The sequence below is a fragment of the Lycorma delicatula genome, chromosome 6 (genome assembly GCF_047948215.1).
Source record: "Lycorma delicatula isolate Av1 chromosome 6, ASM4794821v1, whole genome shotgun sequence".
NCBI lineage: Eukaryota > Metazoa > Arthropoda > Insecta > Hemiptera > Fulgoridae > Lycorma > Lycorma delicatula.
In genome coordinates, this window is record NC_134460.1 from 24502268 (window position 1) to 24515242 (window position 12975).

Here is a 12975-nt window from a genome sequence, read left to right on the forward strand (position 1 = left end):
AAATCCCATGTTAGTCCCAATACTGTTACTTCAGTATTACCAAACTCACACCAAATTAGATCATTTTACTTATTTTACAAATACATAACACAATGAGCCTAAGTCATATCAATTTGGATAGTACTCATATACACCATCAAACATCACATAAGAAACTAAGAGATGCTGATATTATAAGCAATTAAAAGCTTGCAATAAAAGTAGAGAGGTGAAAACCCACATTTGGCAGATGTGGGTTCATCCCACTTACATCCCTGAATACACAACAAATTACTGTTAAAAATCATGTGTGTCACCATCTTCGAATACTGTTACATATTTTGTATTTTTCCCACCACCTACATCCTTATTGAGACTGTACACTACCTCCCTCTCAATATAGCATAATTGTTGACATTATCGAAAAACACAGAATCAAACAGTTCCTCAAAAACACATAGCTAAATCACATCATCAAAGCAAAGTACCCAACTTATGCCGTTAACAAAAATAGTTCCCTGTGTCGAGACACTCAGGAACAAGCATACAAGCTGTGATCAAGACATAATACGCAATATGCAACATTGTAGTCATTCAAGTTGGATCACAACATTTTGATCAAGAAGCTGTATGCAACACTGTTTTTATTTGCCCATTCTTAGTAAATTATTATTTACTTAAGGTACTCCCATGCAGCGTTTTGCGGTTACGGTCTCCCATCGGGCACCCCCCTCCCCCCCTAGGAGGCGGATAGGGGAATGCTCACAAGATATGGCAGGTACCTGGTGATAGAATACCCGGGACGGACCAAAACCGGCAACAGGTCAAAGGTCTCTACAATGGAAGAGGCTTGTCAGTATCTTTACAGTACTGACAAGCATCCATTAGTCTCAGACCAGGATGGAAATCATCGGAAAGTAAACTGGAAAAGTCAAAATTAAAAAAGTTTAATTGGATTATGGACACAGTAAAGGTGGCAACTTGGAATGTTAGAGGTTTGTCTTACGGAAATAGATGGAATTAGCAAAACTCTTTCATGATGCTAAGATAAATTTTGCGGTAGTTCAGAGACTAAAGAGAAGCTATCAGGTACTAAATATGTGGGTAATTACATACATATGTGGGTAACCATACATGTTGATAGGAACTAGGCTTCAAGAATTAAAGATTATAAATTTGTGAGTTATAGAATTATCACACTTAGTGTAAAACATGGTAGAGGTTACTTCTCGATTCTTGGTGTGTATGATCCGAAAGATAGTACAGATAATAAGAAACAGATGATTTTTATGTACAGTTGCAGGATGTAATTGATGGTATTAATGTGAATGATGATCTTTTGCTGATGGGAGATTTGAATGGCAGAGTTGGTAACTGCCTCATACCCGACTGTGTTGGAATGTTTGGAGAGACTACAATTAATTGGAATGGAACGAAACTAAGAGATTTTGTCATTTTTAATCACCTGAAAATCATCAATTCCTTCTTCAGAAAGCGAGATATCTATAAGTTTACGCGGTCAGGTAGAGGAAATAAATCGATCATAGATTATATCATTGCCAATCAGAGATGTAAGGTTTCATGATGTAAGGGCTTTTCGATGTTTTGACGAATTCAGATCATTTTTTAGTATTAGGGAAGATTGATTTGTATGCTCAATGGTATCATCCATCAGGTTCTGCCACACAGAAAAAGAGTAGCAGCAAAGAAGCTTTGTAAAGTATCTTTATTGCATGATGGAGGTGTGTAATGTTTGTTTCAAGGTAGATTAACATCCATATTGAGAAATGTTCCTACCAAAGAAGATATAGATAGAGAACGGGAAAATATAGAGATGTCTAAAACAAGCTGCTATGAAGTTCTTGAAAGTTATAAGCGACGAAACAAAAAGAAAGGTTTACAAGTGTGGAATGATAAAATTAAAGATTTCTAGGATTAAAATAAGCCATTTCTAGGAACCAAAAGGTTTATATTAAATGGTTGACCAATCCTACACAATAGAATAGGAATGACTATAAAAGAGTAAGGAATTATGTTAAACTTGTTGGTAAACAGGCTCATCAAAGATCTTGGGAAAGATTAATTGCTAACGTTGAGGATGATCTGTAAGACAGTCATGAGCTATGATTTTTAAGGTCGATGGGACAAACACAAAGAGAACATATGTGAATAGATTATGTGTCAGAGGAAGAGTGGATAAAGCATTATATGGGTTATGGTATGACGAAACTTCCCCTGATTCTGAATTTGTTGACTTCTCTGATTGTCATGTTGGTGATATCTTCATAGATGAGCTTCAGAAAGCCATTAATTAAGAGTCTAAAAATTGGAAAGCAACAGGGTTTAGATGGTGTGAATGCTGAGATTATAAAATGTGGTGGCTTGTTCTTTCATTTAAGGTTATTACACCTTTAAAACATGTGTTGGAAGAAATACCAAATGCCACAGGCCTGGGCTTCTTCAAAAATAATAGCTATTTATAAAAAAACTACTAAAATTACAGCCAGAAAATTACTGAGGGATCAGTTTTCTGACCTTTAATTAGGTCCTTTTCTCGGACCTTTAATTATTAAACATCACGTCATTATTTTCAAGTCTTTTAAATATAAAGTGATGCATTGATATTAAAGTGTAATGTGCTCTATCCTAATCGTATTGCATTATAATATAATAAAATAAAATATTAAATTTAAACTTGTTTAACATATTATAATATCATTACAGTGTATTATTTGTATTTTTTTATAAATTTTGTTTTTATAAGATAGGCATTTTTAATATTACTACGTTCTATTAAATGAAATGTTTTATCTCTTTAATTTTTAAATAGCAAATGTAATAATATTTTTTTATTACTTTAGACCACTCATGAACACTCATTTATAATTCTATTTTGTAATATGTTGACAGAATATGAACAACAACAAATATATTAATGTAACCTTTTACTTCAGGGTTATTATCTTTTTTCTGTTTAGCCTCCGGAACTACCATAAGGTATTACTTCAGAGGATGAATGAGGATGATATATATGAATATATGTATGATATGTATGAAATGAAGTGTAGTCTTATACAGTCTCACCATTCCTTAGATATGTAGTTAATTGAATCCCAACCATCAAAGAACACTGGTATTCACTATCTAGTATTGAAATCCATAAAAAGTTATTTTTACCTTTGCTAGGATTTGAACCTCTCGACTTCGAAATCAGCTGATTTGCGATGAGGAGTTAACCACTAGACCAACCTGGTGGGTTTACCAATTAAGCCTGCTACTCTTCAAGATCTGCGAAATCGAATTGTTACAGCAGTGAATTCAATAACCAGAGACCAGTTACCAATAAAAATTATAATATATTGGACAAGATTAATCATGTCTATGCAGATCAAAATATGTAGCTGAAAACACAGCTGTGTTGTTTGTATTCAGTACTGGATTTAGGAATGAATTAATTTTGTTCAATCTTAAGTTTGTTAACAGTGCAGTGTTACAATGCCTCGAAATTGTTTAAAGGATGTGGATGCCTTTTGTTATGTATGTGGGAGTTTACCGTAAAATCAAATGGGATGTAATACGTCTTTGAAAATACATTTCCTCCGCTCACATCTGAACTTTTTCCCGGACAACCTCGGGGACGTAAGTGACGAACACGGTGAACGTTTCCACCAAGACATTTCGGTGATGGAAAGCCGCTATAAAGGGAAATGGAATACTAACATGCTAGTCGATTACTGTTGGACATTAATTCGGGATGTGCCTGAGGCTATTTATAAAAGGAAAGAATCAGCGAAATCATTCTAACGCAGGTGTGGCCATGCAAAATTATAAATTTTACAGATTTTAACTGTATTTTCTTTGAAGCGAAATTTATTTAAAAATAAGGGTGTATTTAAGATCTGTAATGTACACAAAAAGCAATTGAAGAAATGGTATCGCACTTAGAGAAACATTAAAAAGATTTTTGTCTAACAGTGTTACTTGATTGGAGAAGAACAAATGGGTTTTACCGAAGTCGTGTATAGATGCAGTTTTTGTTTTATCCCAAATTATAGAAAAGTACGGTGAATAAAACTATGAAACTCACATGGCTTTTATAGACTGAGAAGAAGCTTTTGATAACGTTCAGAGGCCTATGGTATGGGATATAATGCTTAGAAATTGAAATCAGAGACATCTTGTAGCAGCTATTGCTGAAATGTATGTTGACACAACCATAGTGATTTCTTAGAGTGGAAATAAAATAACGGGAAAATTAAAGATCAATAAGGGAGTGCGAGAAGGTCTCCGACACTTTTTAGTATTTATTTGGATAAAATCTTAAAGACTTGGAAACATCAAGTAGACTCAGGCTTTAGGCTTCGTGATGGTACTTACTTAAATTCTTTATTGCATGCAGCGATCACCGTAATTAGTTTTCATAGTGAGGATAAGTTACAATTTGCAATTTATATCGTAAATCAACAAGTAAGCAATCGGGTATGAAAATCTCGCATGCGAAATCAAATATTATGGCTTTTAAAGGTAAATGGCCAGTACGCTCGAAAATAATCTTGGAAGGGCAGATCTTGCAACAAGTACGAGTAATTATGTTAGTTGTGATCTATCATACAACAGAAATACATATGTCGATGAGAAGCTGAGCCGATTTGGGGAAATCTGCGGTTTAATACGTAGGACGTTAGGAAAATAGGCCTGACAGGAGATTCAAGTAGGATTCTACAAAACAATGTCCGTGTCTATACTAACTTACGGTAGTGAAGTGTGGGTTTTGCGGAATTGGGATGAGTCACGTGTTTAGGCTGCTGAGATGAAGTTTTTGACAGCGGTCAAAGGATGTACTCAAGTAACCGAATAAGGAATGAGGAGATAAGAAGACAACTAAGCGTGATGCCATTATTGGGTACATTAAAGGAATATCGTAAAAGATGGAGTGACCATTTTATGTGTATGCCGCTTTGTAGACTTCTTTCTCAAACATGGAGATACAAACCGAAAGGAAGAAGATATATAGGACGCCCAAGAAAGCGATGGATGCCGGAACAGGCCAATGAGCCTAATCCATGACGGATGATGACTTAAGGTACTACATTTTATAACTAATTTGTTTCTTGATACAGGATTTTTTTTGTTTAAAATGCTTTTTGTAATTGTTTTTTTAAGATGATTTTTTTTTTTTTTTAATAATGGTGATATTACATAAATATCACATTTGTGAATATTATTAAATACGAGAAAGGTAAATTACTGAGTTTGAATCAATGAATGAATAATTTTTTATTGTAATTATAAATATGTGCAATGATTCTTTTTTTTAAACTGGAATAAAAGGTCAACCACCTGGCCGTGGACTAGTTTTGTTTCATTGTTTCTTCACGTATGCCTACAGGCTAAAGATACAACTTTTTTTTTCAGTGTCGACAGTTGATAAATATAAACTAAAAATTAATACCTTTGAATTCATAATTCTGAGAATTTTACTCCACAATGAATAACCGATGCTCAATTTGTTTCTCTCTTTATCACACACTCTTTCTTGCATTTAATTTTAATTAAATTGTATTTTTAGTAGATGAAAGATAATTACTGAAAAACCTTAATCATTAAATAGCTTCGCGAAAATTCCCGGTTTAACTGTATTTAATTTTAACTAATGAACCAGTTCGATTGCATGATGTTATTCGTTTAATTTTACTTTCCCGAAGAATATAAATTGAATAGCTATATGATAGAGGAAAGTATGGTGTTCATGTCAAAAATGGTGTATCGGATTTTTGACAAATATTTACGTTTTAGGGTCCAACAAATTCATCTGACTAAAAAAACATATATATGTGTGTACGTATGCTTTTGGCCTTATATCTCAAGACTGACGAAACCTATTTTCTTCAAATTTGGTTTGACAAAACATTAAGGAATTTTGAAAAGATTCGTTAATGGGATGGGGAAATCGAAAGAAACAATTTTGATTTTTTCAATGGTATTTTAGAGAAAACTTCATTAAAGAATATTTGTTACGTACAATGCATATATAAATAATCCAAAATCTTCTTTTTTTAAATAAATCCCCGCTTCTTAAAATTAAAATATATTTTTATTGTTCTTTTGCCCTATCTCCTTAAGTTTTAAATATTTTTCAAAAAACTTTTGAAAATTTATACTTCTTATATAGAGCTATCAAGAAATGCCTACATTTTTTTTAAATTATAGACTCTGGACCTAAAATGCAGAAAAGTTTTTGAAAGTTTAATTTTTTTATTTTTTATTGAAAGGAGTGTTAGTTCTAGAGAAAACCTTACTAAGAAAATTTGTCAAGCTTAACCTAAATATGAATATTTTTATATGTAGGTTAATATTTTGTATAATAAATCACGTTATAATTATAATTACATAATAATATTATAAAATATTAATAATATTACATATAAAAATAATTATATATTATAATATAATGTAATAAAAACTGTACAAACTATTGTTTGACTTGACCATTGTTGCCGGGAAAGTCATGCAATAATTTACTAGCTTATATATATTTTACCAGAAATAATATGATGACCGTTTAGATTTATAATTAAATGAAATAATAATCTCAAAGGGATTGTCTTCTTACGGTTTATGGAAACAGGTCTCTAGAATAGAATATTCAGCGATGTAAATGCATTGCAAATTGAACTAATAACACACAGTACCAAAAATCAACAGACTGTAAAAAGTATTACATGTACATGTAATCAGTTAACTAACGTAACGTAACATTTTATAATAGAAAATGTTTAGCTTTTCCACAAGCCTATTCTCCACCTACCTACCGGTTATAAAGTCCAGCAACCTTTCCGACTTTAAACGCTCTGCTTAAAATGAAGAGACAGAAGTACTCCAAATATATGCGGAAGTAAGCGTACAGGAATGTATGTGTGTGTGTGCACACACACACACACACACACACACACACATATTTTATAATAATCGAAGCATTCATAGCAACTCTACCCATCACTCTTCTATACATATGTGTTTATGAACGCACAACACACTGGGGTACTGTTACATAACACCGTTAAATGCTGGTTGCGAGGAAATGCACTAGACTGTGCAATAGAAGTAGCATGACCGGGTAAATTAAAAGTTTTCTTTGCACTTGACTTATTATATTTTGTTTTATTTAAGTATAAATACGATTTTGTCCTTAAAAAAAATTACAAATAAATTACTTTGCTGAATGGTCCTTGAAACAAATCGGAAAACAAAATTAGGCTCCTTAAACCGTTTACAAAATTTCATAATTATCTTATTCTTATTTTAAGATTCCGGGTAAAAATACTTGTTTTGTAATGTTTCCCATGTATTACTGATTTGTCAATTAATATTATTTGTTATTTCTTTGTTTTTATTTTATTTACTTTTTTACATGTTTTCTCTAGTGTCAACCGATGATCTTTTAAGTCGAAATGGAGATCTACATTTAGATTTTAAGTAAAACGTTTTATAAACGGATTTTGAATGTAATCTTCTATATCAACCTCCTTAAAAAAAATTACTAAATAAGTATTTTAGCAGAAATCTAGTAAGCGATTAAAAACATATTAGTTCAGTTACATGAAGGGTAATAGAATCATAAATTTTGTATCCAGAGATGGTAATATTTATTTTACCTCTCTCACGAGTGAATACAATGCGCACGCGGATATGTTATATGTGAGAATCATTGCACTTGTAAATTTCTACTCTGATTTGTTAAAACTGAATAATAACAACAAATTGAATATTAATTATTAACTTATTATTTGTATATTTTCATAAAATTGCGCAATATAGAGTCCTGCTAAGACAAAAGCATTATAAACAGGTTCTTGTATTATAATTTGAATTTTACACATTACAACACAAAATAATATATTGAAAAATATACCTGTATCCTTAGTAAGTAATTAAAATTTTATCAAATACTTAACTAAGGTGGCGTCAGAAATAAAACAAAAGTAAATTAAATATGAGATTAATTTATACAATTATATTAGATTTCAGTAAAAAATTAATTATTATTAGCTTAAATTAATATAAAAAAAGTTTACGTAAAGGTAACTTTTAATAGATGTATACATCTAAATTTAGGTTGTTCTTGCATATTACAAATTCCATATTATAATACTAGCTCCCCGTCGCAGCTTTTCCCGGGAAATATCATTACTTGCGTTTCCCGTAGCGGTAAAAAATTTTATTTTATGTTTTTTTAGTTAAATAACCGGAGGTAAATGCAGCCAGTCACAAATACAGTAACGGTGATAGTGGCTATGTTGGTTGAACCACAATGCTGTGTACCTTCGCACCCCTTCAAAAAGCGGAATAAAAAAAAAAAACCGAAAATAATATTCAAATATTTATTTGAAGAGTATTTGCAAGCCCAAATCTACTAAATATCTCGTTTAGTACAGTCGAGATTGGGGAGCCAACTATAACTAAAATAAAAATCCAGATAGAAAAACTTCTCATTCAGGGAACTGCGAAACCAGATATAAAACTATTAGGAAAAGAAGATTTAGAACAAAGAAAAATGGAGTCTCCGAAAGCACGGAGCCTTCTAAATGAGAAAGCGGGTACTTCAGCTCCCTCACAAGCATTAGCGGGGAGTGCATCGAGTCTCGACTCTGATGCACTGTCGACCGTATAATCGAAGCCGGTATCATCTGATACCAGCAGCAAGAGATCCTCCGTGATTTACTGCAGAGGATCAGAAGAATCCATCTCCGAGACCTCTGATACCCTGGAGTTCTACATCGAGGTCTTCAGGAAGTTGGAAAAAAAAAGAAGAAAGGATGGCCTAAGGGTAAACCTAGGCGATAAAATATAAGAAGAAATTTGTTTATTTCTACTTGATTTTGGTTGTTGTTTCTGACAACATTTTTTTAAAAATATTTAAGTGTTTTAAAGAGTTTTCAACATATTTTGAAATTTTTTAGTGTTTTAATATGAAGTGTTTTTTAAAACAATAACAAAGGCCCTTTACACCCTTAACATCTTGTGTTCATTTTAATATCCTTCGACAAGTCTGTTTTTTGGATGATCTGTCATGAGAAGACTAGTCTTTAGACTGTCAGTTGATTTTATAGAGGAAAGAATGGAAGTTTTATTTTTTATTTTTTTTTAATGTGGAAAGGGCTAATGGCTATAGCAGTCGATGCCCCAAAAACTAAAAAAAAAAAGTAATAAGTTATTGAAAATCATGAATAAAAAGGCCAAATATCACTTTGTGAGCAATAAATCAGTAATGCACTCAAAATTTCCCAAGCAGTACTTTAATCCTGAGGGGTAAAGAGAGAAGGTAGAATACCGAACAAAACATTGACATAATTAAACATCAACAGGAATATGATATTAACAATGTTCAGTACCGTGATTTGTGAAAGGAGTTACATATTGTATTTGGTCAAAGTTTAGTGCGTTCCGATTGGTCAGAATTATTCATCTGATTAGTTACAAAATGGTGAATTGTAATCGGTTAGAATTCAGTGCATACTCAATAGTTCACTTCGTTTCATTATGTAGTGTAAATTTACTGATTTATGAATGGTCAAATGTACTTATATTTCTGATAGATTAAGAAAATGCGGTACTTTGGTATGAAATCGATGTAATCTCTAACGTGCGCGCGCGTAAGAACTTTCTTTTGGAAAAACATAAAAAAATAATATAATTACGTTTTACTGTTATAAAAAGGAAAGTTAAGACACGTTTATAAACTTTTAATAAATTTCATCTTACAGCAGTTTTCTCCTTTCTGACATGTGGGCCTCAGTTATTACAAAATCATAAATGTAACATAAAAAAATCATAAAATACTGTAATATGCATATATATATATATTACAAGTAATTTGTATTATGAATTTATTACAGTAACATACGAGTATATATATATACACGAGGGTTATCTCTAAAGTAAAGACCGCTGGAAGATTTCTCTCCTTAAGGTTGGCAAACCTGTGTTCGTGGCCACGCTAGTAACGTACTCATTACATTTTTATCTCTAAGTTGTCGCGTTGCAGTATCTTTGATTACGTGTGAGTTATTACGTTATAAAATGAATAGGAAAGTCTATGTTGCCGCCGACTGTGAAATACGTGGAGTCATATGTTTTTTAAACCATCAAAACGTTAAGCCGGCTGAAATTCATAGACGGTTGGTTGCTGTGTATAGTGTAATTATACAGTGATTATACTGTAATTATACAGTTATTATAGACGGTGGTTGCTGTGTATATAATGTAATGAATGAAAGAAACGTCCGAAAATGGTGTGAAAGGTTTAGAAATAACAGAATTAATGTGCACGATGAAGAACGTTCTTGGAGGCCCTTGATAATCACCGAGGACTTGTTGAAAGGCGTCGATGATGAAATCAGAAAAGATCGTTGCTCAACGATTTCCGACCTGACCGTTCTTTTTCCTGATGTTTCAAGAACTGTTATTAGTCGCACTGTTCGTGACCATTTAAGCTTCAGAAAGGTTTGTGCACGTCGGGTGCTGCATGTCTTAACGGAACGTCATAAAAAAAATCCACTTTGAAATTTTTGATGCGCTACACAGAAAAAGGTGATGAGTTCCTTAATGCAATTGTTACCGGCGATGAAACATGGATTTCGTATTACACATAAGAGAGAAAACTGCAATCAAGTGAATAGCGTCATTCTCAATCACCAACCAGACTAACAAAGGTCAAGCCACAGCCATTTGGACGCAAACTGATGGCCACAGTCTTTTGGGATCGGTTTGGCATACTGCTGATTGATATCATGCCACGTGGAACGACTACAATTGCAGAAGCCTACTGCGAAACTCTACGTAAGTTACGGCGCGCCATTCAAAATCGGCGAAGTGGGCGACTGACCGACGGCGTCGTCCTGCTGTACGATAATGCATGTCCACATGTTGCGGGTCAGACACGTGATTTACTGAGAACATTTGGATGGAAATTTTACGATTACTTACCATGTAGTCCGGCTTAGCTCCTTCTGATTACCATTTCTTTGGGAAATTAAAAGAATTTTTGAGTGGTAAGCAATTCGCGGGTGACGATGAACTTAAAAATGGTGTTAATCAGTGACTAAATGGACTGGCGGCAGAAGAATACGATGACCGTATATTGAATCTGGTGTGTCGCTACGATAAATGACTTAATTCTTGTGGCGATTATATAGAGAAGTAGTATAAGGTATATAGTTTAAGGGAAATAAAAAGCATTTATAAAGTTGTCGGAATAAATCTTTTTACAATGAAACGGTCTTTACTTTAGAGATAACCTCTCGAATATATTAATAATTCATATATATATATAAAATCATAAATGCTATAATACTGGAACAAAGAAAATTCTGTAAAACTTCATTTTTTTCTTTGTCTTCTGTAGAGAAGAACTCCGTTTCGATTAAAAGACACATACCGAATAAATTCATAAGACGATAGGTTTTGAAATTCATGAAAGGTAAAAAGGCATAATGTGATTTTGTGAGTGATGAATTTGTCAAATGTACTTTCTAGATCTAATATTACTATCGAGAGCTAAAGAGAAAGTGAAATTCAGAACCAAATTCCGACATAGTCGGAAAAATCGCTTTTATTTTAAATTAGAAAACGATAAATAGAAATCAAATAGATAATACGTTAATTTGTCACTTACTACTTCAAATAAGCGTCTCCTTATTGCCGGTAATATAAAAGCTTTAAAAAAACCATAGATTTACATCCTATCACGTATTAAATTAAAGTAGAGCTAAACATAAGAAATTGTAATGAGTTTTGAAACGGTAAATTATGGGTGTATAAAATTTGTTTATCCTTATCAAAAACTTGATGTGTTATCGGTCAAGATAAATCCATATTTTATTTGGTCAAAACTTGTTGCTCACTCAATGGTTACATTTGTCAAAATGGATTTAAACATTTTTTAAGTAAATGAAAATTATATTTTTACAATTTTTAAGCCGTAGAATATATATTTTATCCGAAAATAAATGCATAGCAGTTTTTTGTCATTTAAAAAAATTAAGAAAATGGATCTTATTAATTTTAATCTTACACCTACCCCTGTATACTCATACATAAATTTGAGAGGTGAATGGTTTTAATGGTAATTATGATTTTTTTTTAAAATTATACTAAAAACTTAGTATAAAGTTAAATAACCCACCGGGTTGGTCTAGTGGTTAACGCGTCTTCCCAAATCAGCTGATTTGGAAGTCGAGAGTTCCAGCGTTCAAGTCCTAGTAAAGTCGGTTATTTTTACACAGATTTGAATACTAGATCGTGGATACCGGTGTTCTTTGGTGGTTGGGTTTCAATAATTAACCACACATCTCAGGAACGGACGAACTGAGAATGTACAAGACTACACTTCATTTACACTCATACATATCATCCTCATTCATCCTCTGAAGAATTATCTAAACGGTAGTTACCGGAGGCTAAACAGGAAAAAAGAAAGTATAAAGTTAAATAGTATTACAGTCAAACCATTCTAATTCGAATCTCAAGGAACCAATATTTTTTTTTCGATTTAGGGAGTTTTCTATTTAAGGTAAAATAATAATACTCAAAAATTGTACAGAAAAATTTCATAATTATTAACACAACCTTTTTATTAAATTATGAAATTTTTCTGTACAATTTTATTTCAAGTCTGTAAAAAATTACAGACTTTTTCAAAAAATAATTTAAGGTATTGTACTTATTTAGTTTTTTTTTAATTTTTACATAATACTATAGACATTTTGTCTTTTCTAACGTAATTTAGTACTGAAGTACATTTTTACATATTAACACAACCTTTTATTAATGTAAAAATGTACTACAGTACTAAATTACGTTAGAAAAGACAAAATGTGTATAGTATTATGTAAAAATTAAAAAAAAAACTAAATAAGTACAATACCTTTAATTATTTTTTGAAAAAGTCTGTAATTTTTTTGAGTTTTCTTCTGGCAGATTTGAAAATCAAAGACA